Consider the following 7,564-nt stretch of genomic DNA (forward strand, 5'->3'; position numbering starts at 1 on the left):
GTGCCTCAGCCTCCCCGGCCCTCACCCACTAGGAGGGGAGCAGCCCCCACTGGCGGCCCCTCCTTCCCCGGGCGTCCTCAGACCCAGAGGAGGGAGAGGGCCCTCCCCTCCGGGGACCGTGTTTTCCATTAACTGAGCTGGGGGGAGGGGGCGCCACAGCTCCCAGGCTCTCACCGGGGAGGGAGCGTTCTTGGGGACCCCGCAGAGTTAACCCTCTCCTCCCCGGGAATGAGCCTGGCTACCCCCCGAGGCAGCTTCCCTCCAGGCAGGTGAGTCCTCGGTAACAGGACCATCCAGACTCTCCTTCCTCTTGGGTGGCCCAGGCCCTGACCTCCCAGGGCGTAACAGTCATTTCTGAAGGTCTAGGCTCCACCCCCTCCAAGAGAACTGTAGCCCCCTTGCCTTAGTTGGGAGGTGGAGGAGAGACCCTGGCGAGGGTCCTGGACGCAGAGGCTCTTAGGTGCCCTATAGCCGAGGGGATTGACGCTGGGTTTTGACCTCGCTGACCGTCTGTTGGGGACCAGCTAGAGAAAAGAACCTCTTCCCTCGGGCCTGGATGAGCCGGGGACGTTCAATCTCAAAGAAAAACCTCTTACCTCCTCGGGTGAGGAGGTAACCTTCAGCTCTGCATTGGGAAGCAGGGTCTCCCCCCGACGCCGGCCCCCACCCGCAAAAGCCTGTCTGGGATCCCCAAGGTGTTCCTCGGCTCCCAGCCCAATATCTGGGATCAGAGAACACCCTAAATCCATTGCAAATGAAGCAGGAACCTCATGGCAGCTGGAGCTAAGAGGGAACAGCTCTTACACCCTCTCTGTTAATCTGCCTCTGGTAGTCCCTACTCCACCAACCTGCCGTCTCCGACCTCCCACTCACTCCAACACCTTGGAACCTCAAGACAACCTGAGGAGGCAATTCCTCTGAGCTGTTATTAGGAGGAATTTGTTTATTAAGCTGGGGGAAATGAGGTTAGTTCATCGATAAAGCTCAGGAGACCTGCCCTTGGGCCACCCAACCACTAAGTGTCAAAGACAGCACTGGACCTCAGGTTTGCTTTTTTTTAAGCTTATTGTTAAACAGCCTGATTCCCAATTAGACACCCCCTCTTCCAGTCTGGTGGTCCCAAATCCTCTAAGATCTGTCCCAATCCTGGTAGAATTTGCCATCAACCTTTCTCCCCACCCCCCTTCACTCTCATTAAGGTTAAGGGGCTGTGGAGGACCCATGAAAAGGAAAAACTCCCTCTCCCTCTCTCCCCCTTTTCCTTCCAATCTCTCCTCTCTCCCTCTCTCCCCCTCTTCCTTCCAATCTCTCCTCTCTCCCTCTCTCCCCCCTCTTCCACGGACTTCTTCCCCTCTCTTCCAATCTGTCTGTGTGTCTGTCTCTCCCCCCCTCCTTCCCAGGTCAAATCCCTAGGTAGAATACTTGAATCTTGCTCTGGTCAGGGAAACGTGGGCCTTCTCCTGACATTTAGGGCCCCAGGGCAGTTAGACTCCTGGGAAGGGCTCTCCTCCCTCTAGTCAGTCTCCCCTTAGGATACCTGAAGGAGCACTCAGGATGGCTCTTCATCATTGAGGAGAAAGGTAAAGAGGAAATGAGGAAAGCTTCAAGTGGGATGTATGAAGGATTCCATGATTCAAAGATGGAAAGCAAAGAAGTTGAGAAGGGGTACCCGAGTTCAAATCCGACCTCAGACACTGTGTGGTCTTGGGCAAGTCACTTAATCTCATTGCCTTGCAAAAACCTAAACAAAAAAATGTGAACCATTGTGAAGAAACTTTGCCAACAAATAGCAGTGGGAAAGCTTCTGTGAGGTGGGAGCCCCAGAGACAGAGAACCTGGTGCCCACTGCCCCAAAACAAAGGACTAGGGGGAAAAGAGGAGCTTAGGGAGCAATGAGGTAGAGACAGGCATCTAGTGTGGGGATAGGTTCAGAAGCTAGGGATGTCCCAATGGCACTTTCAGGCTATTCTCTCTGGCCAAAAGTTGCAGAGTGAGTGGAAAGTTCTAGTGACTCCACATCCTCCTTCATTTTTAATACCTTGTAAAACCCTCTAAAAAGGTTATGAAGGGGGAAAGAAAAGAACTATGAGATCTAGAGGCAGGAGAGACACAACACAATTGATGACTGCATTGCTTTAAAGTCTGCAAAACTTTATCTGCCTTAACTTTAATTTTGGTATAGTTATTCCTCTCTCTTTTTCTTTTTTAAAAAGTGAAGAAACTGAGGCAGAGGGAGTTGAATGACTTGCCCAGGATGGTCCCACTAAGTCATGGACTCTGTGGGCAACCCAAAGACAATCTGGAGTAAAACAGAAGTGTCACACTCCAGGCCAGTGGGCTAGCCACTGAGCTCCAATTTGCCCCAGGAAACCAGATTAAAATGTAATTGAAAAAGGTTTAGCAAAATAAATAAAAATTACAATATGACATATGCTGCAGTCAGGGGATCTGTTTCTGTTTGAGTTTGACTTCACTGCATCAGAGGCTAGACCATTAGATTTGGCTTAAGGAAGATTTGGGGTTAATTCCCACTTTTAACCTTTATGTTCACCTAGGACAATCAGATGAGGTAACTGTGGTAGAAGGGTGAGTCATTAGGAACTGGGTCCAAATCCCCACTTCTGACTTCCTAGCTACTATCTCTAGACCTGGGGTCAGGATGACCTGAGTTCAAATCCAGTCTCTGACATTTACTGGCCCTGTGAACCCAGTTACTTCATAAAATGAGCTGAAGAAGAAAATGATAAACCACTCTGGTATCTTTGCCAAGAAAACTGTGTGACCCTGGACAAGTCAATCCTGTTTGCCTCAGCTTCCTCATGAGTCAAATGAGCTGGAGAAGGAAATGACAAACCGCTTTGGTGTGTTTGCCAAGAAAACCCCAAATGAGGTTGAGAAGTGATCAGACACAACTGAAGATACTGACCAACATCTCTCTCTCTAACAAGTTGTTTTGTGCCTCAAAAAAGCTAATGTGTGTCCAGGACTATGTGAGATTAACAATTGTTATGGTGACACCAGCTAGTCTCCAGGAGATGACCACCAGCAGAAGAGACTTTAGGAGTGATTGAGCACTTGGAGTTGGGGTCAGGTGTCAGGGTTTTCTCATTCTCACTTAGCTTCTTTTCCCACAACGAATCTCTTGGGTAACTTCAGAGGTTACATTACTTTTTAATATTGGGTGGAAAGGGACAATTCATTTCCCACCCAATTTCCAAAGTAATTTTTCTCTAGGAGATCAAGGGTCTTAAAGAGAGAGAAATTAGCAGGGAGATAAGGGAAGATTAGGGTAGTTTACCTTCAGGGTTTGTTAGAATCTCCCCAGGGGGGAGACCATCAATATTCACTTCCAATTCTCCAGTGGTTCTCTTTTATTCTTTTCAAAATTGACTGGCCAGCCAGGATGGGGGAACCAAGCAGACCTGGCAGTTTCTTAAATCCCTCCCAATGACAATACTTCCCTACCTGATTTTGTTTTAATGGGTCTCCTTTGGAGGAGATGGGTCAGATTCTGGGCAGTGGTATCAAGGCAGCTGTGTGAGGAGCATCAGCCCAAGGGCTGGGTTGAAAACCCCCTGAGGAAGGTGAAATCTGGATGATTTATCATCTGTAAGGAAATGTATGTTTACCCATCTTTGTGGCTAAACACACTTTTGCCGGACATATATCCAAAGGACTGATTAAATAATCAAAGTCAGGATGCTGAGTTTTATTAATCAAGCTTCCAGGGAGACCATATTGGAGATAAATTGCATGAATCACCTTCTGTCTTCCCCCACCCCCACTCCTCACCAACCAAGTCAATTTTATATTGCAAATAGAAGCCACAGCTATAGTGATTTCTCTGCATCAGATGGCTTTGCACACAATGATATTCATCACATTATAACTCTGGGTGAATGATAATGGATTGGGAAATGAAAGCAGATAGATGTGAAAACAGGCAATTCCCTAGGACTGTACAAGCTCTGCAGTTACCCCAGAGGCCTCTGCCCCAATTCTTGCCCTATGATCTTTTAGTCCTGTGTTTTAGGGACCACACTGACCCCATCAATCCTGAATTCTTAAGTCATCTTGCCGTATCCCTATCCTCACCTGTCCTCAGCTTCAGCAGCCTTTATGTTTCCCTTTCCAGAAAGGTGTAGACCCTGGCCCCCTGGCCATGGAATTGGCAATTTCTACTGCCTAATTTTCCTTGGGGAGAAATAATAATAACTAATATTAATATGGTGTTTTATGGTTTGCAAAATGCCTTAGACACTTGACCGGATTTGATCTTTATAACAACACTTTGACTTGTGAGATGAATACTATAAATGTTTTTATCACCATATTACAGATGAGATAGTTAAGGGATTTATCCAGGTTCACATAACTAAGGGCACTCAGGTAGGATCTGAACCTACGTCTTTCTGATTGCAGTTCTAGAATTCTTTTCACTGAACCACTTAACTGTCTTTTTGTGCCTCACCTATCCTTACCAGTGTGAATTGGGCTAGAAAAAGAGCAATGTTACTGGGGAGCAAAAAGGCATCATTCATTCAATCTTGAAATAGAATACCAGATCATTCACCTGAGAAACTAGAGAATCTTAAACAGAAATAGTATATGGTCCCCATTCTAACTTAACTTAATCATCTCTTTCTCCCATCCAGTTAATGGTTTCATTCTCAGCTCCTGTCAAGGGGACGCTAAGACCCCTCAACTGGGTCCAGGTCAAAGCACCTCTACCCCTTCTCCAGCTCTGGGGTGAAGTAGGACAGTCAAAGCATTTGTTCATTTGCTCATCTGGTAGGACTTTGGGTGGGAGCTTTTTCCCCTCTGGCCAAACTGGAGTGGTAGTTGACCCCCTAAACTGTTACTCCATCTCCCGCTTCTGTCCTTGGCTAAAAGTCATTCTCATCCCTAGAATGCCTTCCCTTCTCCTTTTCCCTTAGAAGGTGATCTTTTCAAGGTCTGAACTTCTTCCATTTCTTTATGATACAAGGCTTAGGACATAATGGATGCTTACTAATTGGTTGTTGAGTGATTCAGACCCTTTTGGCTTCATCTTAAGGGCCACCTCCTTTGTAAAATCTTCCTTGGTGATGCAGTCATTAGTATAGGGAAGTCAGGCTAGTAAGCATCTAACAGCTACCATATACCAGATAGGCAAGGGCTTACAGTCTAACATGGGAGACAACATATATTCAACTATATGAACACAATGTGCAAAAGAAATGGAAATAATCACAGAGAGAAGGCACTGCCACTAAGAGAGATCAGGAAAGACTTCTTACAAAAACTTTTTTTCTTTTTCTTTTTTTTAACCATTTTTCTATGATGAACCCCTTTGGACATTGTCTGATGAAGCCTATGACCTCTTTCTCAGAATGATGCTTTTAAATGCATAAAATAAAATACATGAAATTAAAAAGGAACCAAAGGTTTTAGAATACACATCAAATCTCAAAATACTTTTTAGAAATCCATTTGCTCCAGCTTTTTCTTGTGTAATCTTTATGAGGAACCTGTTGTCCTCTCCTCCTGGGAGATTGTAAAAATCCTTGAGGGCAGAGATTAATTTCACTTTTGTCTCTGCATCTCTATTGCCTAAAGCATTTTTTTTTTGTAATTTTTCTTTAAGGGTAAAGAACCTTCCTTGAGGAAATTCCCTCTACTATTGCAATTGGCCACTTATTTAATTTTAGAAACTTTGAGAGAATACCTGAGGACATTTAGGAGTTAATTGACAGACCCATGGTCACATAGGTGGTATGTGAAGGAGACAGGACTGGAGCCTCGGTCTCCCTAATCCTCTCCACATTGCCACACTGCCTATGCTGCTCCATTGATAAATGTTTGTAGACTTATTGAATTGCGTTGACTCCTTGCCCTCCCTAGCCACCTGAACTCTCAGCTGTCCTGTACACTGCCGGTCACCCTTGCCCTCCCAGGCAGGGCTTGGCCTTCACTGCCAGCTTTGATCACTGTCAAAGCCCCAGGAATCATTATAAATAATTAGCTACTTCCAGGACATGGAGGCTGCTCCATAAATCTTGGCCACTTGGCTGTGGTGCCTAAGCCCTCCACTGCTATTCCTACAAGGCTAGGAACAAAGTTAATTGACATGAAATTGTATTCAGAATTAAATTTGCTTTAACAGATCTACATCAGACCCCATAAATCAGCCTCAAGCCATCTGCTGCTTTTGGGTTCAAATAGGCTTTTCACCGCTTTAGGGAGAGTACAGGAGCTTGGGAGCTGAGAGTCATTTTCCCAGGAAATAGATAAACTCAGAGTATCTGACAAACCCCCTTCATGGTCTTTGCACTAAGTGAAGTGTTTGCTTTGGCAACATTAGGGACTCGGGATTTATACATTTCATTTAGTCTACAGTAGCAAGGTGTGGTCATGTGTTCTCTAGCTGTTTCCACTTTGCCACCTGGGAACAGGTAGGATCGCTCAGTGAATACAGCGCTTGGGAATTGGAGTCAGGAAAATCTAAACAGGAATCCTGACTTTGACATTTATGAGCTGTATGTCTCTGAGAAAGTCAGTCATAGAGTCTATAGATTTAGAAAGAACCCCTGTTTTACAGGGGAGAAAACTGAGACCTGGGGAAGTTATGTGACTTGTCCCAGGATTTGAACTTAGTCACCCTGATCACTCTGACCTTGGCTTTTTCAACTAAATTTGCTTTAACAGATCTACATCAGACCCCTTCTCATTTTAAATGAGATGATAAATGGAGATAATAATACCTATAGCTTACAGGATGGATGTGGAGCTCCAAAGAGATGGATTGTAAAGGGTTTTACAAAACTTACAGCATGATATTATTACAGAGGAACTGACAAGTCACAGATAGATAACCAACCCAAGTGTCAGTATGACCTAGGTTCAAATTCTGCCTCTGATAGACACTAGCTTGTGAGACCATGCACGTGTTCTTCGGACTCCAAGCAGCTCTAAAGAATATTACACTGGAGAGGAAATTTCCATACCAGAAGTTCCCTAGGCCAGTGAAAGTCTGGCTTCCTTCTTTTCTCCCAAATTATTATTATACATTATTAACATTTTTCTAGTATAGTAAAGTATCGATATTTTATCAATATGATTATCATTTACACAACCTGGGCATCTGAGTTCCACCTTGAAAAAGAGAAGGAAGCTAAGAGGCAGATTCTCTCTCTCTACTCATGTATCAAGCTTTCTGTGTGGGAAGAGGTACTGGGTTATCTAAAATGCTTACACCTTTTTTTCTTCCTCCATCTCAAAGATGGTAAGCTGTTAGATGTGGGAGAAGGCAGGGAATAAAGGAAAGAGAGATTTATTGATAAGTACCTACTATGAGCCAGACACTTTGCTCAGCCTTGAATAAATGTGATCTCCTTAGATCCTCACAGCAACCATGGGGATTAGTGACTGTCATCATCCCCATTTTAAAGTTAAAAAAATCTGAGGGAGAGGGTAATTGTCCAAGGTCACACAGCAGGAGAGTCCACTGGAATCTTTACTCCTTTTAGGCATGAAGACAAAGGACACTTCCAAGGCTACCCTTCCTCTCCCTCCCTTCCCCCTA

This window comes from Macrotis lagotis, chromosome X, assembly GCF_037893015.1.
Source record: "Macrotis lagotis isolate mMagLag1 chromosome X, bilby.v1.9.chrom.fasta, whole genome shotgun sequence".
NCBI classification, from domain to species: Eukaryota; Metazoa; Chordata; class Mammalia; order Peramelemorphia; family Peramelidae; genus Macrotis; species Macrotis lagotis.